The following is a 24,057-nucleotide window of genomic DNA, read 5'->3' as shown; positions in this document are numbered from 1 at the left end:
TTACTGAACCTCTTTACTTATATACACAGAAGCATTCCCTTATTCAGAAATACAAACAACCAATTTGTTTCTCAGGAGGGATAGCTCTGTGGGGATAAAAGACTGCAAATAAAACAATCTTTTTTAAAAGCCAGTTTGTCTGATACAATCAAGCTTCCCCATCACACTGCAAGTTGTCTGCCTCACTTAAAAATCCTCCATCCCAGAAGTAGAGATAGAAAGCAAGCTTGGAATTTGGGAAGACTACTGTAGTTGCTCTCACAAACCATTCTTATACCAAACAAGGCTTGCCTAGTCAAGATACAGGTGGCCTTTAAAACACTGATTTACCAAAGAGTAAACTGATGTAATGGTATGTGGGGAAAAAACAAACAAACATTGGGAGTTGGGGCAAAGAGATGCTGCCTAGGGAATGGTCAGATAAGAGAGAGCATAGCCCACAGCTGGAAAGTGGGTGGGGCAAGAGGCTCAGAAGGGACCCTCCCTAGATTCTCAGGCTATAAAGGAGATGGCAGAAGAACTGTACTTTCAGACTTGCAAGATTCTATTGATGTAGCTTTATAGTAAAGTAGAATTAGCTTATCCAGTCATGTTTGTCTTTGTTCTGGGTAGGTGAGCATACTTTGAAACAAAACTCTGCTTGCCCTTGTTTGGATGTGGAAGGTAAGAAGACTACAACTTAGTAATTAGATGAGTATCCATCAGCAAATTCTGGGGTTATAGACAGGACTGGGAAATAAATAAATATTCCATTCAGTTGTGTCCGATTCTTGGAGACTGCTTGGACAAGTCCCTGCAGTTTTCTTGGCAAGGTTTTTCAGAAGTGGTTTGCCATTGCCTCCTTCCTAGGGCTGTGAGAAAGTGACTGGCTGAATGTCACCCAGCTGGCTTTGTGCCTCAGGCGGGACTTGTTGCTCATTCTGAGGCCCAGAACACTGAAGTCTTTTCATATATTGATAGAAAAGTCTGCAGTCAATAGTTGTCGTATAGCCAATCATCTGGATGCAAACACTGTTAAACTTCATAGGACTTCAATTTAACAAATTTAATTGAATATATTAAATGTGTTAGGCCACCCAATTTGAAATTACTCTGGGCAGTGTACAGGGTTTAAACAGTTAAACAACAACAGCAATTAAAAAATAAGTGACCCAGAAGACTCAGCCTAACCCACATTACAAGAGGATTGTTGAGGACCCCCAGTTAGTTAGCCCAAGGTTAGAGAGAGATGGGGGAAAAAAAGCAGGCTTTGCGGGCTTTCAAAATAAGGTCAGGGGGTTAAGTAGATGTTTATAGGATGGCATAGTTTGGATAGCCCCAATTCTACTTCCCCATCAATAAAGTGAACAATATCTCCCCCCCCCCTCCACACTCTTCCTTCTTAACCAGCCTTCCTCAACTTTCTCATCAGTAGATTCTGCTTAGAGTTCACAATACCCTTTGTGTTCCAACTCCTTTGCTTCACTAATTGATTAGAATGAGCTAAAGGTGTCATCTGTTTAATGAATTGTTTTGCTTCTGTAAATGCTTCAATCATTCACTTACCTTTGTTTACATGAGTGTTAATCAACAGATGCTTAGGGGTGGAGTTACTAAGTTACTGAAAATTCTGTTGTGGTGTGTGCATGTCCATGGGTATCTGTGTATGTCAGTGGCAGCTGTTCATCTTCTATTTGACAAGTTCCCATTATTTCTCCAATGACTGAAGGAATATTTCAGTAAAGACTAACCAACAATTTTGAATTCAGATTTCTAAGGTCTGTGGTGGAAGCCTGGACAGATGTACTTCCAGTCCATGTCCATTTTATTTTTATTTCATTATTTCATTTGTTAAATCATAAATCAGTTCTGTGTAATGCCCTTTTTAAAAATGCAGAAACATTCACAAATCTTGAGTAATACCCAGCTCAAGTCCTCAGTCTCATTGAACAGATTATTTAAAATTAAGACAGAAGGAAACTTTAAGTATATACATATTTTAAGCATATACAAAAATATTACCTTTTTTTTTCTTTTTCTCTTTTAAAAACTAACTCTTCTTAAAAAAAATGGGTCAAAAGAAAACAATGACCTAAACATGGCCTGAACTAAATCGAATTTATTAATTTCCAAGATAGCTTTCTCTTTATCCATTCTAGAAGGTAATTATTTTAACAGCCTTTTTAAGTCCGTTATGCATATTTTATTACTTGTCCAGTTGAAGCAGAGATTAGATTGAAATTACTATTAAATTTAAGGAAATCCTTAAATGAAACCAAGCAAATGTTCTATTTTTGTACATTACTAATTGAGGTTTTGCAAAACATAACAAGAATTAGATTGCCAAAAGTATTGATTAATGGGTTGTTGTTGTTTTTTTCTGTTTTAGTTGTATTTATACTGATGCATAACAAATCCCATTGTTGAGTAGGAGGTGGAGGAAGAGAGGAATCTAGAAGGATTCATTAAATTACATCAGATTTATTTTGTGTGCTATCTGATCCACACACTGTACAAAATGAATTACATGCAGATAAAAAGTACTTCCATCTGACTCTTTTTGCAAGGAACAGTGTTTTATCAATGCACAAGGGCAGATTTACCAGCTGTTAATCATTTAAATTAGTGTTACTACAGTAATTTTTACTACAGGAGCAGAAAAGAGTCGTTTATGACTAGTACAGCACAGCTTTGCATGCCCCATGCAATGTACAAAGTCCAATAATGAGAAGTAGAATAATAGACAAATCCTGATACAAACAAGGCCAAGTAATTTAGGTATCCAAACTCTGGGGAGAAATTCAGAATTTTGGAAGCCTGCCTAGTCCTATATACATATAAGTGACAGTTACTGCTGAGATGCGTTCCCGTAGTTAAGACTTGTCAGAATTCTAACCTAAGTCAAGTTCCTACCTGTTTTTATCATTATAAGAGGAATGTTGGTCATATCCAATGCCACAGTGGGAAAGAAAAAATGCAGAAATGATGAAGGGGTAGGAAGAAACAGTTCAGCCCTGTTTTTATTTAGATACAGATATTTCAGAACAGTTTATCTTCAGTTTTAAGAAAAATAATAAAAGGCATGATAGTAAAAATAAGTATGAATGTGTCTTGGAGACATCTGGATGGATTCCTGCCAGGGGAAGAATATTTGTTTTAATTATTCATGCATTTAATTTATGAAATATTAATACTGGGAGAGAGCAGTCTGGGCATTTTAGATGTTACTGAACTACAACATCCAGCACCCATCCCTGTTGGCTATATAGGCAGGAAGAGAAATTCAACTGAATCAGAAGTTCCCCACCCATGATCTATATCCTGCCTGTTTTTCTCTAGCCATGTCCAGTTTTACTCTTTTAGCCCAGCCCATTTCTTTCCTGGCCATGCCCACACTTGTATGTAGCCTTTGGCATGTCACTGAAGACTGAAGACTGCATCTGGCCCCCAAAAGTTGGCTATATATTTCTGCCTTTTTCAGAAAATTGGGAGGAGATATTAGGCCTGGTCTGTTCCACAGTTTTAGATTTAGACATGCATTTTTAATCATGTGTTTTCTTCTTTTTTATAAAATGATACATTATAAGCAACTATCTTGATTAAGCATTCATGAATGCTGGTGAACTTGTAGCTGCAAGTAATTAAAAAAAAAATCCCTTTGATGGTTGCCACACCACTTGAAGTGCCCTTAAGCCCAGCTAGTTATGATTTCAGAGCCAAGCAATAGCTGTAATAAAGGTCAAAGAGACATGGATCTTGAAACCGGGACTGTTAGACATAAATGGATATTGATTTGGAGTTAAAATACATCAGGCATTTCAAGTCACAGCAAAAAGAGTCCACAGGGGTTTGGGGTACCTACAGACAGGAATAAAATATTGGCCCACATATGACTGATTGATTGATAGATAGATATAGAAAGTGTGTGTGTGTGTGTGTACAAATAATGTGGCTCCAACAGATCCCAGGAGCAACCTCAGAGCTCTCTGTCCAGAAGAGTGCAGTGCTAGGAACAGCTACGTTCCTGCGCAGAACCCTCAAACTCCCAGGACTCTGGTAGAGGACCTGAGGTTGAGGAAGACACAGAGCACACATAGGGGGTGAGAAGGGATTTTTTTTAATAAACATACATACAGAGAAAGAGAGAATGAGAGAGAGAGCAAGCAAATGACACTTGTTTGATGTATGGAGTATGTCTGAGTGGTGTCTTAACTGGAAATTGCCAAGGCAATGCTTCCATAGAATCATTATGTGAAACAGAAGATATCAAGTTAACACAGTGGCTGAGGTCTCAGGCAAATGTATTTGTTCCTGGACGTAATAAAGCATCCTAATCATATGGTGTGCGAGTTAATTAGAACCATATAAAGATCCATTCTTCATGTGTGTGATTTGCACTTTCAAGATATGGTGTGTGCATATACACTAACATGTTACAATGGAGGTTCTCTCCTGGGGCTTCTGGCTGTGCAGCTAAATCCTGAACTCAATCATGTACTTTGGCTCTGACTTTAATATCATTCTGGGAACCAAGCAGGCTGCATCTCTTGGGTGGAATCCCTGCAACATAAAATCTAAATACTATGTCATTTTTTTATGTTTTATGTTTTGCTTTTTGGCAAATGATGACGATGCATATTGATTAAAGAACGGACAATGTTAGTTAAGGTATCTCAAGATACTTGGCTTTCCTTCTGTCTTTTGTTGTTTCTTGCTTGGCATGACTTCACAGTTCTTTCAGAGCTCTCCAAGGTGAAAAATGGGGGAATATCTGAATCAAAGGCAGTAGGGAATTGAACTTAGACCCAGGATTATGCCAAGAAAAGCAAGCAAAGGAAGACAAAATGATGTAAAAGCTGTCTCTGTATTGATTGCTATAGCAGTGGATTACTTTTCAGATAGCAGAATCTCAGAGCTCATTCCTTGGGATGTGCTGAGCTCAGCATCTGCACAAACAAATTATCATTTCTCAGTGATGCTTGTGTGTGGAAAATCTCAGCATTAATAGCATGATAGAGGAGATAAGGAACTTCCCTGAGCAGTGTAGAAGTCAAAGGTAACTCTGGATAAGAGCGACTTGCTAACTTTTCCACCAGCTACAGATGCTCTGTTTCTTGCAGAAACTCCTATGCAGACATCATCAGGTGACCATGTTTATTAGGACTGTGTGAAATCGAGCCTGATTTGATTCTAACTGGTATTTCCAAAAAAAAAAGAAAAGAAAAACATGGCTCAGTTTGAGTCTGTGCTTTGTGACTCAAGAGCAAAGGGATTCAACTCAACCTGTTTTGAATTTCAAGATGCCGTTTAAAAAAATGGTCCTTGGGCAATAATGTGGAAATATCAAAACCACTGCAGCTGCTTCACTTTGGGGCAGAATAATATAAAAATAGCCGGGGTTGTAGACTGTTTAGAGAACATTTATTAACCACTGTTTATTACCTTGTCATGATTGCTTTCCCACATCTGAAACCTGCCCATATCAAATCTGCTCTCTTCTTTTTTAAATGAAGTCCAGCATTACAGGGTGGCATAAAATATTTTTCATGGATGGAGCTGAAAACCTGGATCTCTTTCAGTATGCATTTGGTCCTATTTTGGGGCAGAGACAGCTGTGGTAGACTAGCTATTAGCTCTATGTAATCTAGTTGGTCCTTCTAGAAGTCTCAGTAGCATTGAACGTGAAATCTTCCTGAGATAGCTAGTTGATACAAGCTTCAGGGCACCGTTAAACAATAGCACACATACTATTTAGCTGAGCATTCCTAGATCATGGTGCTGATAGACTTTTATTTATCCTCTTAGGTTTGGGTTATTGATTTAATTAATTCAGTTGGGATGCTGCCCAACTCCAACTACCTCTGGGTGGCTCATAACAATAAGTAACATAAAAACAGCAGAATACAAAAATAAATAAATAAATAAATATATATATATATATATATATATAAATAAATATATATATATATATATATATTTAAAAAGGACAAAAATAACTGCAAAATTAGTTTAGTCTGCAGAGGTCCTCATGGTTCTACTTTGTCTTGCATGCTACTAAACATGTGCCTATAACCACTGAGGAAGGTTGTAGGTCTGAATCAATGGGGAAAGGAATGCCTTGGGGTTCTTCCCTTCCCTTCCCTGTTGCATTTGAATAACCCTCCCCATATACACTGATAGAGTTCTTTTGATAAAAGTAGGAATTAGCAGCCCAAATGGGATGTGGAATAATTAGCATACCTGGGAAAATAGGAAAGCAGAGTGTAGGAAAGTTTTCCTTGTGATCTGAAGCCAGGTGAAGTAAGAGAAAGTAAAAGAGATAGTGATGTTTCTCATCAAGAGAGTTGGCAAACTTTTTTTCCTTTAAGCTATATACTTGGAAGTTAAGCAGTGAAAAGCCAAGAGGAAATAAGCAGTGAGCTAAGAGCACCTGGAGCTACAGCTTTGGAAGCAGAAGAGGTAAGGAAGGGTCAAGATGAGAAAAAAACAGTGGGAATGAAGCAACAGCCTCTCTTGGAGAGTTCAGTGGCAGGATACCTTTGAAGAGACTTATGGATGGGTTTGGCCTGGGAGGCCAGAAGCAGCCCATCAGCAATATGGAAGAAGGCCAGAAGCACAGCAGCAGGTGAGGCTATCAAAAAGGCCCTGCAGCACATGGGGAGCATGTGGCATTTCAGCGAGCCTCACAAGACAGAGGCCCACTGAAAAGGCTGTACTAGAGAGGGTGATGGCCAGCTGCTAGACAGGCTGAGACCTGCCAGGGTGAGAAAGACATAGGAAATGATAGGAGGCTCAGGGCAGAGTTCTGAATCATGGGGCATGCCATCCTAACAGCCTGTGCTTATTAACATCCTAAAGTGAATCTTAAAATGCCTGTAATTTGGGAATTAGTTTGCCTCAATGTCTCTATTCTATTTTGTATTGCCTACTGATGTCAAGGAGTCTGTAGAAAGTGGTTCCCATGCATTCTGGGATTAGATGTGTGTGACAAATGGAGCCCCTATCGATAGGTAGAAACCATTTTTGACCTTCCTAGCCGGCTTCAGATAAGCAAAATCAATAGGGAACCATGTGATTCACTTAACAACCATCACAGAAATGGTCATAAAATCAGGTCTGGATTCACTTAACAACTGGCTTAGTGAATTGGGACTAAATTCCGGTCCCAATTGCAGTCGTTAAGCGAGCACTATTCTTGAGGGAGCTTCCCTCTCTCCCTCCCTCCGAAACCTCAGGTATGATCTTGGATTCTGAGCTGCCCCAAGAAGAACAGGCTAGGAATGGCATGGCACAGCATCACCTGGTACACCCTCTTTCTCCTTCCTTAAAGATGAAACCTCTAGCTGTTGTTGCTAACATCTGTATTTTTTAATTTAAGTAACTGTGACATGTCATTCACGGCTCTGCCTGTGGTTTGCAAGCAATGGCTGGTGCAAAAAGCTGCTGTTGGAGGGTTGTCAAGAGGAGCACCCTTTGCAAAGCATATTGAATCACTCACTGGGTCCTATTTTGTTTCCAGCAGGGTTGAAATGCTGCTGGTTTGGCTATCTACCTTCTCAAAGCAGTGGAACTGATGAGTGCTTGAAGAAGAAGGGGGTGGCTGTCATAACAGTACCCCAATTATGCATGTCCTCTGACCAGGAGGAGAGAGTGCCTCCTTCCTAACTCCACTTTAGACAAGCAATACGGTCCACTTGGGAGATCATGTTTTTAGTTCCACAAGATGTTTGAACGCTCTTACGTTTTAATGGCACACTCATCTTTTTTTATATTGGGTTGATATTTTGCTTTTAAAGCTCAGCTTCTGTTAGCCAGAGAGTGCGATTTACAGAACAATCAAATAATAAAGTTATAAATAAGTCACAGCTTTTTTTAAAAATGGTGACTGGTCAATAAATATTGGGCAACTAAAACTTCTTAGCTGGATTTCAGTTGATAAACTTCTTTTATGTTCATTTAGTGGTGACATTTCCAGACATCAAGCACTTGAACTTATTCCCAAATATGTGCATAATAAAAGGCTTTTATTACTTTCTAGTATGGGGGAATGAAAAGGAAGCTTTAAATCTTGAGTTCTGAAGTGCCACTTTCTGACTTCAAAAACAGCAAAGCTGGAGGGGGTCTGTGTGAGGAGACATCTTCTAGAAAAGGTAGTTTATGATGTTGCTGCTTTCTTGCCTTAGTGGCTCATATATTTTCAAAAAAATGTAATCTTTTATGCATAAATGAAATGATTATCTAACCAAAAGTACTGTTTTTGTAAAGCCAGGCCGGGGTTTTATGGCCTGTGAGATAGAAATGCATAAAAGAAGGAGGGAGGTGAAAGAGACAAGAAGAACTGCATTGCCTGATTATGAAATGTTGATGCCTTTCTATATTTTTCTTGTTAGTATATATATAGGGATGGAGGAAAGGAGAGAATGAACAGCGTTTGTCATATTATTTCAGGAGAGTAGGTTTATAGAATTTAAATCATAATATTGGAGGAGGCCAAGCATCCAAATTAAATCCTCTCTGAGAGATATCTGTCCAACCAACCTCTATCTGAATATCCCCAATATAGGGGACCCAGCCACCTCATTGGTTGTACTGCTGAACTGCTCTTAATAGAGATTGGCATTGTCATTCCTCTGCAAACCCTAATTCCTCAGAAGATATGACTCCCCCACCACTGAAAAAGGTCACCTTAGAGTATTTTCTCCAGAAACCCTCTCTCCATTTTTTAATGGACACCATTCCCCTGTTTGTTCCACTGGAAGATGCAAAACAATGGCTGTGCTGCTCAAATAGTTGTTACTGGTGCAGAGGGAAGGCAGAGGCGGTGGGTAAGTTTTGCTGCCATTGCTGATGGTGATTCCCACTCCAAGACCTTGCTAGACAATGTCTGCACCCCCCTGGAGAAATTCAGTCAAATATAACCTCTCAATTTTTCTGCTGACACGAAGCAGGATAATTCAGGCAGCTAAATGCATTCCATCTTTAGCTGTATTTAATTATAATGTTCAGCATTAAGCTTGCTCAGTTTGTTCAGAATCACTTACAGAGTTCTTTATTACAAACCTGGGAACAGAGAGAGAGAAAGATAGAGAACAGGCAAGATTTTCTAGCAAATGGGGGCTTTCAATCCAGCTCCCTTTGATCCAAAACTGAGTCTGCATCCAGGGCAGCACCTTAGGACTTCCTTGTATTTTGCTGACTTTATCAGGAGCTCCCTTTATAGTGCAGACAGATGGTAAACTTTCCATATCAGCCAAGGGAGGGTACTGCAGTATGTTGTGGCTAGACTCATAACAGCTAGAGTGTTGGACTTGGATCAGGAAGACTTGTGCTGAAATCCCTAATCATCCATAAAAATGGTAGATGGCTGAGGGCTAATCACACTTTTTCTCAATCTATTTTCTGAGGACAGGCATTGTAAAAATAGAGAACTATTGACTGGACTCTTAGAAGGGCTAGACAACAATCAATTCATGAACGAATGAAAAGAATAAATCAACCACTTGGTTGCAGAAGAAAAGGTTCTGTTCCAGCCAGGGTCTGCTGGTCGTCTTCTTGCAGGGTGCTGTGACCCATATTTAAGACAGGATTGTCTCCTAGCTATCTACTGCACATGCTCTAGCCCCTCTTTCCAGGACTCTACCACTTCGTTTATTTCTACCTGTGTTCACGGGCTAGGAGAAAAACTGAGTTGCTCCTCTTATGAAGGAATCAGGGGGAAAGTTTTCTTTTAACAATAGGGGAAGAAATACAAAAGAGATCTTTGAACCATAATGTGCTGACTGTCCAATCTATGCCTGTGTATTCAGAAGAAAGTCTGGCTGCATACATTCGGCCTTCCTTCCAGAAAAAAAAAAATGGTTAAAATGCAGGCCTCCACTCAGCAGAACATGTAAGTACAAATGGAAAGAAAATAGCAAGGTGGAAAGATGTTTTGGTTGCATGCATATTGTCTTGGTTTTGCTTGGTTAAAAAAGGATTTAAAATGCTACAAAGCAGTCTTATCCATGCCACCCACTCAGATTAACTGCAGATGGATTACATAATAAATCAATTGTACAAGGCACTATGTGATCTCCAAAGAAGAGCCCAGAGAGACCTTGTAAATAAATACAACTCTGCATGATCTGCTCATTACGATTATTATGGTCAAATTATCATTGTTGAATTATTCGTCGCTGCTATACCTAGAGACAAGGTTGCAGATGGCTCACTGCATCTAAATCATACTGGGGGTTCCCTCTGCCTTCCTTTCATGTACCTTAGTGAATATAGATAACCATTGACTTCAGCATCATTTCACAATATGTGAAATATTGCTGATAAAAAATGGAGGTGGGTGAGTGGAATAAGTGTCAGCTTTGGTAACAGATCCATCTTTGGAAATACCACAAGTGTCATCATTTTCAAATCCAGTTCAAGGAAAAGCACCTAAATTATTTGTAGAATTAATCTGAAAGGATTTTTTTTTAGGGGGGTGAGTTGGTCAGATGTTTTCTAAAAAGAGCCCAAACAGAAGAAAGAAAAAGCAGATCAAAACAAGGCAAGGATACCTGCAGCAAATCTAAAGATTTATGTGTACACCAAGGATTGTTGAGGTTTTTTTGAAGGTACTCTGATGAAGCTACTGTTTAAGTCTTGCAAGGTCTCATGAGTTCATTCAGGTTATCATGCTGAGCATCCTCACTCTGAAGGAGTCCTAACACATCAGCCAGAACTTTGCCCTGCACAACTATTATCACTTCAATCAGTTCCCTTTCCCCCCACACATTACCTCTCCATATTTATTTGGGGAGCAAGGGGGGGGGATATATAGAACAATGGCAATCAATGCTTAGATCAACCAGGAAGGATGATGAACTGATGCTAAGGCAGAAGAGTACCTTGACGTCAGTAGACTGGGAGGGAATTGGAGGCAGGACAACTGGAAAATCACCTGCCTCACGGCTTCTAGGGAAACATTGCAAAACTATATGCACTCTTTGGAAGCAGTGGGTGAGCTAAAACTTCTTTGGACCAGCCCATCCGTAGTAGACCTTCAGAAGCCTTTTGGTGTTGCTGGGATTCCATGTGGAAGGGGCCTCCAATACATTTATTTTATTTTGTTTATTCATTTATTCAATTTATACATGCTGAGTATTTGAAATGTAGGATGCCCCATGAAGTATAGGCACGCACAAACACAGTTTGATTTAACTGATTTGCTAATTTGTGGGTGGGGGGTGGTATTTTCTTCTGGACATTTTTTAAAGAATTTCAGAAGTCTTGCATGGCGTATGGTTGCCTGTGAAAGAAACTTACTTCCCCCCCCCCCCCACAAAGTAGCAAAGTTGTTTGTCCAAGAAACAAGAGTTCTTGCCAGTTGAACCCAGATGGACTCGGAGATCTGTTAGTGAGTAATTCAGTTCTTAATTAAATTTGCCATCTGCTTTTCTTGATAAAGAAATCCTATCGGTTAAATTTTTTTAAAGAAGACAACACTGTATCAGTTTAAAAAGAAGGAAAGCAGGCCTGGAGCACAGCAGTAGAGATTCAGTGCAACATGAGGACAGAAGGAGGCTAAAAGTTCATAGGAGCCACAATGGGCAGATTGATTTACTATGTTAAACCAAACCCAAACTACATTATGGTTTATCATAATACTGGGGCCCTACATTGCTCTAATCCAGCATTTCTCAACCTTGGCGGCTTTAAGATGTGCAGACTTCAACTCCCAGATTTCTGGGATTTGGAGTCCACACATCTTAAAACCGCCAAGGTTGAGAAACATTGCTCTAGTCCATGGTTTGTTTTCATCATGCTTTGCCGTATACACCACAATGACTTGATTCACACGTCTCTGCAAGTCTTAAGCCATGGTTGTAAATCACACAACATCATAAGTCAAAATTAAACGAATTGTGGCATAGCTTAGCATAATGAGTAAATCTGATCATGATTTGAACAGAGCTATGAAAGCTAAACAGTACTTAAAAATGGAGGATGGGAATCAAAATTAATTTTATTTTATAAGGTTTCATTATAGTATCCTTGCCAGATTACTTTTTTTTTCTGACATTAACACATGACAACCGATGTACATGATTTGTAAGCCTCTTAAGTCTTTATAAGGAGGTTTATCTCTTCATTCCATATGAGGAAGAGGTGAAATGTTATTTATTGTACCTTCCTCTCAAAGCTGTATGGAAGTTTTAAAATATTTATTTTAAGTTGGGATAAATCCCTTGATACTAAAAAGAGTGGAGATAGAAACTGATTTGTTTTTTTTTCAGGTATCTCTTGGCCTCCTGTTGTAGTCACAGTTGAATTTACAAAGGAACTTTTATAATCCTTTCCACACACAAAAAAAAGTTTTCCATTTTGTTGCAATGCAGGCCAGAGCCAAGGTGATATTTGTGGGGAACAATTCTGATGTTATTAAATCATGTTGAATTACTTGGAAATGCTGAGAAAAAAACCTGCAATATTTGCTCTGCAAAGTGACTGTTAACTGAGTTTTTTTTTAATATTTCGTTTATAGCATGTTATTTATTCAAAAAAAATGACATATTTGTTTTTGTTTTTCTTAGAAGAACATAAGGCAAATTGTATTAATTAGGCTATTTACATGATTTCCTAACTTAGAGAAGGAAAATTTGCCTTCAGCTAGCAAATAATTGGAATTACAATTGCTAGAGATATCACAAGTTGGTTAATTATATTAGGGTCCATCATGCTCAGAGGCTAAGTTAAATGATTTAGTTTTGCTGCCCTTCTTTTTTATTTCTTCTGAGCTTTGGTAACATTATATGCACAATTTCATTGATGAGTTCACTATGACAACTCATGCCTTTGAAAAATGAACTGAACAGAAAACCGAGGCAAGAAATGGATGGGGTGAAGTCAACTTCTTCAACAACTTTTCTAGACTTAAACAAAGGCTGGATTCACTCATCCCAGTCAGCCTTAACATATATTGGTTTTGTCTGTTTTCCGCTTAGGGTAAGTTGTTAACCCCACCACTTTGGCTTAATGTTATGTGTGAACATGACCATTAAAATTTGTTCAGAAAACCATGGCTTAAAATCCAGGCTTAGCACCATGTGTGAATTCATCCATTGCCTAAATATCTTAGCTGTGGAGTTCAGAAACAAAACTCTGAAAAAATACACACCTACATTCTGATGTTCAAGACTCTCCTTCTCCAACTTATTAAAACATCTATGGCTCCTAGATCTAGATTCAACTTTGAGATATGGGTGCAAAGACGATAATGTGACAGGAATGATTTTCCTTAGCTTTGCTTTTGAGCTGACAACATTCATGGAGATTGTAAATATGGCACTTCCAAATTATTTATTTTACCCTTCAGTAATACACTCCAAATTTCCTTCCCAAAAGGTGGGCAACATTTTGTATCACTCAAGAACTATACCAGGAGTGATCTGTTGGGAGATGAAAGACATCCCAATGATGGGCAGAGATGATGCAGATGCTGGCTGGGCCAAAGCTCAAACTGGATGTGGCTACTCATTCCTCTTTCTGGCACCCTTTTTGCCTTGTTTTGTCTCTTTCTGACACCATCACACAGATCTGCCAGGTAGAAGCAGAATGCGCTTGTCAAGGGTCTGATCTGATCCCTTGCAAAGGACTTTTGGAATTAGGCTGAGAGCTGCATGGAGCCTCAGAGTCACAAGTTGCCATATTTTGCCATATAAGTTTGCCTCTCCTTTGCACATAGCTATCACCCCTAATTAATCCTGCAAACAGCTCATGTAGCCTGGTCCTGGGAGAGGAAGAAAAAACATAGAAAGAGAGACAAACCTACAGTAATTGTGCTTCAGTTGCTCAAAAGACCTGGTGTGAGGAAATGGATTTTAGGGAAGTTTAGGTTCAAAGAGGCAGGTGGGAGATGAAGGGATAAGTAGGAGAGTTTTTATCCAGCTGTGTTGAAGTTTATTTTGGCTTTTATCAAGGGGCAGCTGTTAGCCCTGTGAGGTAGTCCAGACAAGAAACACAACCAGGAGTACTATCTCTATCCTTATTGTAAGGTTACATTAACAGAATCTTGCAAGACTGGAAGTCTTTCTCCCCTCCTCTCCTTTTACTCTCCAGAAAACTAGGGAGGGTCCCTTCTGAAATGTTTCCTGTGCCCTCCCAACTTCTATGTGCTGAGATACCTTTTACACCAGTTGTCCAGTCTATGACTCTCCCTCCTGTCTCCCAAGGTCATTCCCATATACCATTACACAGCTTGAGACTAATTCTAATATGCCTATAAACAAGAACACACCAGGAGTAATTGAACTGGTTATTCTAGGATAACCAGTTTGGCCTATTTGATTCACACACAAAGAGTCCTACCAGAAATTGGAAAGATTAAAAAAAAAGTTTTTTGCATTGCTAGGAAGGCCACATCACTTACCCCATTTTAGCTATTCATCCAGCTTGTTTTAAGTTTATATTTAACAAATGGAAGAAAAATAAGAGGTATCATATACAGGTATACTGTTCAGGGAGTCATGGACCACATATAGTTGTAACTATTATAAAGTCATGTCTGTATATATTTAATTGATTTAGGATAGTGAAGATGTTGGGGGGAAAAAAGAAAAAGGAAGTCACATTGGTGAATCTACGAAGGAACTGTCTACCTACATCTACAAAAATTCTCCAGAATTCTGGGTCCTATAGATCTTGTCAAGCCCAGTGATTCCTCCATATAACCTGAGTACTTTTCTAAAAGATTCCACAGCTCATGGATGAGCTCTTCTGCATTCAAATCTTCTGCAGATGGTCCCTTGGACAGCAGGTGCATTCTTTAATACTGAGTGTGTTAATACTATTTTGACCCTTGCCAACTGATTAACAGACCTGTCTGAGACATCCAGGCTCTCCACATCCTACTATGTAAAGTTATTGGGCCACTGTTTTTGGGACTGGTAACATGCAAGAAAATTCTTCTCAGGGTTGGAAGAGATAAGTGATCTTCTGGAGAGCCTAACAGTGCAAACCAAGCCATGCTTTCTTAAAATCAAATTCCTCTAAATAACACAGGCTTAGTTCTGAGTAGAAATACCCGGGATTGTGTTGTTACTAGGTTTGACACCAAGATGAGCTGGGTGTTGGCCACTGCCTTAGTCTTATGCACATTAGGATAGCCATAAACTGCCCAGCTCTTTGTAAGAAATTTTAATGAATTTTAAATGATTGTATAAAGAGATATTTTCCTTCCCAACAGGAAACCAAAGCGAAGAATGACACTCTTGCTCAACCGCCCACATATTTTATTCTCATTAAGTCATGCAGATCATATTTCAAGCATGCATTTTGCTAGAATGGGACTTTTGGGGAGTAATGACCTCTGCTATTCTTATGGCTGGGAGGAAAACCAAATATTTCTGCTCCTTTGATTCGTGTATGCTGGGGATAAACAAGCCATTGACTTCTCATGTAATTATTTCACTGAAAACCACAAGGGTATAGAGAGAGGATTGTTACTAGTTTTGATCATTAAAATATATTTTTAAAAAAGGAATGGAGTTCACCTTCCCAGGACCTAAACAATTTAAATTCCCATACATGTTGCATCCCAGCTAGGAGGTTGGGTCTGCAAACTCTTCAGTGTCATGTCCATCCAGGACAAGGTTGAGAAGGAATATATCTGTATCTAGCAAAATAATATATCTATTCTCAGCCAAGATCCAGGAGAAACATTGGAGTGTTCCACATGATGAGATGCATATTTGTCCAATATTAACATAGAGATCAAACTCAAGGCTGCCTGTAATCCCCTAAAAATCTCAGTGTAGCCATTTTGAATGAGAATGAATGGAAATATTATAATACACATGATCATGACTTCATTATATTACAGTTTATGAAGATACTAACAGCTGACTATCCATCATAGTGGATTGATCAGACGTTAAATATTTTAATGCTACGAGTTTTTTTCTTCTTCTTTAGGGTGGCATTTCTTTTTTCTAATGATAGATTTATTATTTTTACTGATTTGTCATAACTTGCCCAGAGCTATAAAGGGCCTGAGCAGCTTGTAAGTTTTCTAACCACATAAATAATACTCCAGAAACCTGAAACATCTAATTTACCTATTCAGAAGGTGACCTAAATCTGATAAACTGGGATTGCTCCTGATTTTATGCACTGAAAGAGTACCACACTAGTGTGATATTTTTGAAGATTGGGTAACTATATTAAATAAGGAATATCTGCTCAACAGTTAAACTTGGGTCAGACTTGCTTGCATATTTGAGAAAATGAATTAAACCAATATAATATTTAAAAAATTAATCAGTCCCCAGGCTGGTGTAGCAGCAGTTCTTTGATAACACAGAGATTCAGATTTTTAAGTGACTGATCTTCCATGGTCCAGTGGAGAACAGGCAGGGAGTATTACTAATCTTCACAGCTTGATTGCTTTTTCTGATAGCATTAGAAAATTAGTGGATGAAAGAATGTGTAATTTATCTGGGTCTAGGCAAAACCATGGATGCAAAAATCTTTACTTGCAAAATTAAATTCAATTTGGCTTAGATATGGAGCACTGCCACTTGGATTTTAAAATGGCCGGTTGAGTGCAAACACAACCTAATGAGAAATGGCACCACATCAAATTGTGGGCAGGTTATTTAAAGTGGGGTGTTACAGGGGTCCTGCCTTATTTAACATCTTCATTAACAATCCAGTGAAGGTGTGATGGTACATGTTAATTAAATTTCCCAATAATGGTTAATGAGGAGCCATTGAATGTACCAGCAAACAAGAATAATCTGAGAGGTTCTTAGATCTTGGCCTTCCTCCAAGGTGGTCTGCTGCTGGAATTTTGATAGATAGAACTCAGGAAGGATCAGAAGAATCACAGAACATCCTAATCTAGGATGCCATGAGAACATAACTAGAAATAATCTGCCCGACGACCCAATCTCTACTCCGCTTCCCACCCAACATCTCAGCAGGGCTTCAGAAAGTTAGCTTTGAGCTTTACATTTTAAAACTCACTATTTTCAAATAAAATCCTTTCAAGAAGATTAAGAACCCCAGAAGGTGTTTTTTTACTGATTCTGTGCCTTCTTAACTGAAGAGACAGATCAAAGTGGTCCTGGTGAGATGTAAATGATGAATAGGACAGAAGTGAAATGAAACATTAACATAGAGGTACAGGTGCTCACATGCGAGGAATAAACAAAAATAATTAGGTGATCATTGCACTGTGAAAACAAGATTATAGAGGTTGCAAACTAATTTCACAGGAAAGTGTTTTAAAAATACTCATTCAAATGATTTATTTGTTTTCTGTAAACAAACTTACAGTGCACCTTCTCATTTATAGGAAAAAAAAGGGCAGGAGTGAAAAATATATTCCTATCACCCATCAGTAGCTTTAGGATTTTGCCAATGTGGTTCAATTCATAAGACACTTATTTATTTTTATTTAGCATAGGGCAGACAATGCTAGAGAGTCTACAATGCTTTTACACACAGTAGATGTCCTGGCGCCGATAGTTGCTAGTTCTTTGTTGCACCGGTGCACGGCAAGAGGGTGAGCTAGCTTCGCACCAGTGGGCCAGCAGTGTTCCTAGGGAAGTCAGCTCATCCGGGGCTGTTTCTCCACCAAGCCTCCGCCATTCGCATCCAGGCAGATCCAGCGCCAGTTCCTGCTCCCACAGAGAGCACCACCAGCATTTCACCCCACCGAAACGGGGGTACCTATTTATCTACTCGCAGATGGTGTGCTTTCGAACTGCTAGGTAGGCAGGAGCTAGGGACAAAATGACGGGAGTGCACTTCTATCACGCAGAGCTGGGCTTAAACCGTTGGAGTGTCAACCATTTCTGGCCAGCAGACTCCAGCATCATCAAGCCGCTGTGCCACCGCATCACTGCCATGTTCCCCGTTGCAAGGCATATGTGCATCACAACGGGGAACATGCCCATCAGGAAGGAGTAAGGGATAACCATTACCCTTTAAGCACACAAACACCTAAAACAATCACCAGCACAACAGAGGCACACCTCTGTCCAGACCTAAGACCCATTAACAGATCGGGGGAACTTCCACCCATTACCCTGGGGGACGCATCTGCACTGGACAAGAGTGAAGAGACAAAGGAGACCAGCGGAGATCGCCTAAATCGCCCATCAATGAACCCATATCGCTGCAGATTGCCCATCCGGATCCAGCTTATGGGACAATGGAGGGTGGAGGGGGACAAGGTCCGCCGCGTGGGTATAAATGGGGTACCCCGCTACCACGCCCGTATCCCCGTCTTTTTCTCCATATGCAATCTGCTTCCAATAAACAGGAAATCCTTAGACCTTCTAAGTGAGTCCGTGTCTTATTGGGAGTAAGGCTACCCTGACAATCACCTGATAAGACTCATAAATCTCCTAAGTAACAAAGGGAGGAAACAATGATTAATTTATACATTGGGCCAAGTCAAGGTTGAATAAGCTACAACTGGGTTAGTTCACACACAATTCTAATTCATAATATTGTTGATAGCATGATATGTGAAGCCAAGTATTGTAGACTGTTAAAAACAAACAAACAAACAAACAAAAGAAACCATGGCTTAGAATCCAGCCAGTGAGAGCTTACAGCCAAGAACCTCCAGATCAGAGTTCGTTAAACAAAAGCTCTGGGATAAATCTGGCAAGGAGTGATACATAATACCTAGGATGAAGCTTTTTCTGACCAACTCAAGAATCTAAAGGTCTATAAATTTGTGGATCTTTTGACTCTCCCAGTAGAGTTATTCTTACTGTCTCACTTTTCAACAGTCCAGATGCCAGCTGTAACATTCTAATACATGGTAACTTCTGAAATATATCAGAGAAACACAGCTAAAGGTTTTGTTTTGTATATGATTACAGTAGTGAAATTGCATTATAAGGAATTCAGGTTTTCAACCCTGCAGTCTTAAGAGAAGGATTGGTGGCATCTTTTTTTTTTTTTTTAATTAACAACAGGACCAGAGAAAACTTCCAGCTGTGCTTTTTATTTATCCAAATGTATCTGGAACACTTAGTTTAGCAAACTGAATGAGATGACAAGGGCATGAATGATCACCTTCAATGAATCCTACACATTCTCAGTAAATCCAGCTATGGTTGCAACTGATTAACCAGCTGAAAAGAGGTACAAGATATCCACAGCTTCCAGTTGCTCCTTAAGTAGGGGCTGCAAGTTTAAGAGGGCTCCCAGATTTCTGGGAGAGCACAACCCCATTGGGAGCCAAAGATGAAACAATCTTGGAATCAGTAGACTTCTAAATTATCAGCCATGCCATCTTGCTTAGGTTGAACCTAAGGCTGTTTTCCCCCAAGGAGACCCTGGTAGTCTCCTGGCACAAGGTCAGGATTCCTATTGCATTTCCTTCATTAAGATCAAAGCTATCATCACCTTATCTCTTTCTTTCTCTCTTTGAAAAGAGAAGAAGAGAGAAGGAAAGCATGGAAAGTCCCCAGTTAAAGAAGAGAATTTAATTTGCATTCATACAGACATGAGTACAATTTTATAGACTTCACCATTCTTTGTTCAGAGCTGGGGCAAAAGAGAAGGTTGGGCTTACACAAAGATATTTGGAGCATGGCCACTGTAAAAGCCCCTATCTTTTTTACAATACCATTACATTGACAATATTATTCTGCCTAAATTCTTGAGTTTAATGGGATCTCAGAGTGATCACACTGGAGGAGACAGAGACAGAAAGTTGCAGTCCTGAATCTGAACATTCCTCCAGCACTACAAACATCAACTCTGTAAAAAATCTGCTTAAATGTGTATTTATGGTTGAGATTCAAGACAATGGCATGAAATGAAATGCCAATTCCATTGACTAGAGAGATCCTCAAACATGTAACAAATGTAAGTATCATAAAGAACTCTTCAAAACACTGAATAATAATCCAAAAGAGGGAGACATTTAGCAGCTGCTTGACAAGATTCCGAGCTGACTCTTGAAAGATGATGAATTGTTTAAACAAAAACAAAGCAAAATATGAAAAGGTTATTTTGGTCCCATCCTGTCCTCTATTTAGTCTCTCTTTTCCCAGTCAGAATAGTGTCATCCAATAATAGCCCCCTGTCTTCTTTTAATTGCCTAGTCTTCTCACCCTGAGAATTTCTTCACTGATAATCCTTGAAGTGGCTGCAATGGTCAGAAACTATATGCAATTGTTGGTACCAACAATGACATTCAAAGGGAATCCATTTGCGGGAACTCTAATCCATCTGTAAAGAAATAATTAAGCTGTTCCGTTTGTAAGATAAAAATCGGTAGGGAATTTGGGGAAAGTAACCAATGACCAGGGTGTGTGCAGTAGAGGGAAAAGATGTCCATAGAACAAATTGCCTTCTATCTGTCTGTTTGTCTCTTGCTGCCATCAACTGGACTTCTAACTTGATTGGCACTTCTACATTTTCATATTCGTTTAGCACAAAAGACCAAAGTAAAGCAACCTTAAAAAAAAGAAACTATCCACATTTGTACCATAGATCTAACTATACATTCTATAGCATGCACGCACATGGGGTCTAAATATTACCATTTCTCATTTCAGACCATTCTGCATTCTTCCTTTCAATCAGGGTTTTTCACAGGCTGTGCTACCCACGTATTCTAACTGTCCATTTCTCTCAACAAGAAAGGAAAGGAAAGGGAAAAAAGGGCTATTTTTACAGTGCAATCATTTATTCTCATTGGAAGAGTGGTAGTTCTATTTTCAATTGCATATGAAGTCATTTCTGGCAGTCTAAGCTGCCAACAGTTGTACTATTCCTTTACATTTAGTGTAACTTTGCAGAGGAGGTAAGGTTCCAATGTAGTCATACAAAGAATAAATTAATCTTTCTCATTGAAGAAAGAGGTGGACCCTAAAACTTATAGTCTATGTTCCTTTTGCATGTATATAGAGCCAGTGTGGTCTAGTGGTTAAGGTGCTGGGCTAGAAACCAGGAGGCTGTGAGTTCTAGTCCTGCCTTAGGCATGAAAGCCAGCTGGGTGACCTTGGGCCAGTCTCTCTCTCTTAGCCCAACTCACCTCACAGGGTTGTTGTTGTGGGGAAAATAGGAGGAAGAAGGAGTATTAGGTATGTTCACTGCCTTGAGTTATTTATAAAAATAATAAAGGCAGGATAAAAATTAATTAATTAAATAAATAAATAAATATCTTTAAAAATTATATTTTGCTTCTGCCTTTTCCCATGTTAAGAGTTTAGGATCTTATAAACAAAAAATCAGGGCTCACACTAAGCTTAGAAGATGTAGAATTTATTCAGAAATCCTTCCTTGTATGCAGCAAGTTGTGCTTTGCCTTGCCGTTCTATATACACTGTGGGATCTGCCTTATCTGTGTTTAAGCTTTGGTCATTCATAAATTCTTGTCTGTGTTAAGCAGTGGATCTGTTCAAATATAATAACCTGCTTTTCTTTTTATGTAAACTTTCCATGAACGTCTAGCTTAGTGTAAATACCTAAATACATAAGTTTGCTCAGGTTCTATCGCATTTCTGTTACGGCTTTTTGGTGAGCTGAGCATTGTTTTGAAATACTTGGAAGAACAACTTCAGTAGGTAATTATATTCTGATTGATACAGAGCCTGGGAAGTGGGGATCCATATCAGAACTCGCAATTTGCTGAAGTGTCAAAAGCTCATGAAAAGGCAGGAATTGGCTACAATCCTTGTTGGTCCACTGGAGCCCTGGCAGATACCGAGGCCTGATTCTCTCAACATGTAAGACAGATACTCCAGGCATGGAGATAACAAAGGAGCCCCAAATTGTCATTTAATTTGTTGGTCTTTTATTTTTAAAAAGCAAGGAAGGGAAAACAAGGGCTTGACAGATTTTCTGCCTTTAGGGTTGACATAACTTTACCCATTGGGGTATTATGTACCGTTTCCTGGAACTCTCTTCAAGTGTTCTGTTAAGTCTCCTCTGGGGCAAATACAGAAACTTGGAAACTGTAAAGGAAATGTCCCACTCTTGTTCTCTATAGAGTTCATTAAGGTAGTGTTGCTTTGAATGATTTGAAACAGTTCTTCTGAGGTTCATTGTCACTTAGCAGATAAGCTGCCAACTGACTTATCCTCTATTTCTTGATTGTTTATGTCTCTTCTTCTCATCATTTATTTCCCAGGCTGTCCATAGTCTCTCGCTTGTCATTCTGGCTGATATCCATCTCAAATTTGCTCTGGTCAGACTTTCATTCCAACTTCTCACTTGTCATCTGTACATTATCTGTCCTGGGATCTTACCTTGACTGAGATCAGAAGCAAGGCCTCTTCACTGGTGGCACAATTCTACAATATTTCTTTCCTAGCAAAGTTTACTTGGCTCCAACTCTGATTGCGTGCAGATTTCAAGTCATTTAAGAATGGGATAAACAATAGGAAATATTGTAATTTTGCATACAGCAAGCCAGTGGGGCTTCCCTGGGTATTGTCTGCTGAGTGGCAACTACACAACTACAACTGTGTAGTTACACTGGGTTTTTTTTCTTTCCAGCAAACACGTTAGCATGCTTGTTGGTGCTGCTTGAAACTTGAAACTTGCCACTTTAAAAAAGTTTAAAAAAAATCCTTCTCTGTATTTTCCCCATCTCTTAATATTCAGTGGGAACTCTTCAGGCATCCTATATCACACTTCAGAAAGATATCACAAAGAAAAGAAAAGACCCCACCATCACACTCTCTGAACAATCCTGACAAAATCAGATTGTAAATTCCTCTGATTTTGACAAAACATTATTGTCTTACTGCACGGACTATTTATATGGTTTCTGTAAACGAGTTTCATTTACCAGTAAATATGTTGTATTGCTGGCCTGCATTCAGCTGTGAAAGTCTGACTCCTTTCTTTCCATCCCCTGCAGCAAGGTTTCTGGAATAGAAAATGTCTCTGGTAGCCAAGCTGTAGTAACTTAAAGGCATTTAAAATGCATCCAAATAAATGAACATCACTAGGGGGAAAAAAAATAAAAATCTCAGACTAAGCACATGTGGTATAGTCCTCCACTGGATTGCTTCTTTTCAGAAAGGCAGCCCTGATTTATCAGAAGATAAATTAGAATAAAAGAACCTGAAAGTTCAAGTGTGAAAGCTCTATTTTTCTGAGATAGGCAAGGCAAGCAGTCTTCTGAAAAGAAGCCACCCACTTAGGTTCAAGTTAAATCCCCCAGCAAGTTCTTTCCCCCTTCTTCTCCAACCCGAAGGATCACACTCATCTTGGGAAGGGGGACTCTGGGCGACATACTGCAGTAAAAATACAATATACTAAAGCCCATGAAAACAACTGAAAATCACAGAAACAAAACACACAACTGGAGAGCCCCACCACATCTCACATCTCACAGGATAAGCTCAGTAACTTCCTAACACTCAAGGGAACATCTAGGACTTCAGAGCCTTCCTAAAGGCTAACAGCATCAGGATTAGTCAAATCTCAGGAGAGAGATCATTCCACAGGGCAGATGCCCTAAGGGGAATCAGTCAGACAGCAATCATTGGAACTAAGTGAAGCAAATGATGCTGCCATCAAGGTTACACTATTTTGCCACCAAAACTCATGCAGTTTTAACTAATGCTTTCTAGGGGGGAAAAAAACCTTGTGCTGTTCAATTTGCTGAAAGAGAGTTTGCTTTCAAAAAATGTCTTCAAGAAGAAGAGCATTGTAATGCAATGCTGAAAGATGGAGATCATGTCTTTGGACTTAGTGACAAAGTGGCCTTGCAGTGTAAGTATGTAAATTTCTTTTTGGACTTCCTGCCTTCCCAGGCTTTGGTTAAATCCCAAGAGTTTGAATGATGTAAAGAGTGAGCTGGTAGTTGGAGCCCACAGTTTATGAGATCCCCTCTGATTCTAGGCTTCAGTGAACCAGGTTTTATTTCTGGGGGAAACTTAAGCAATTTTGATATATTTAATAAACATTTTTAGAAGTGGATTGGTATGTTTCATCATTTCAAAAACAATCTTTAGGGGATGATAAGCTTTCAGAATTTATTTTCCATGAAACCCAAATTCATCGTTTTGAAAGATCTTGTCATAAAAACTGGAAAAACACAGCTGCTTTCCACTAACA

This window comes from Candoia aspera, chromosome 12 (genome assembly GCF_035149785.1).
Source record: "Candoia aspera isolate rCanAsp1 chromosome 12, rCanAsp1.hap2, whole genome shotgun sequence".
NCBI classification, from domain to species: Eukaryota; Metazoa; Chordata; class Lepidosauria; order Squamata; family Boidae; genus Candoia; species Candoia aspera.
The sequence above is the reverse complement of the archived record's forward strand: the minus strand, read 5'-3'. Positions refer to the sequence as shown.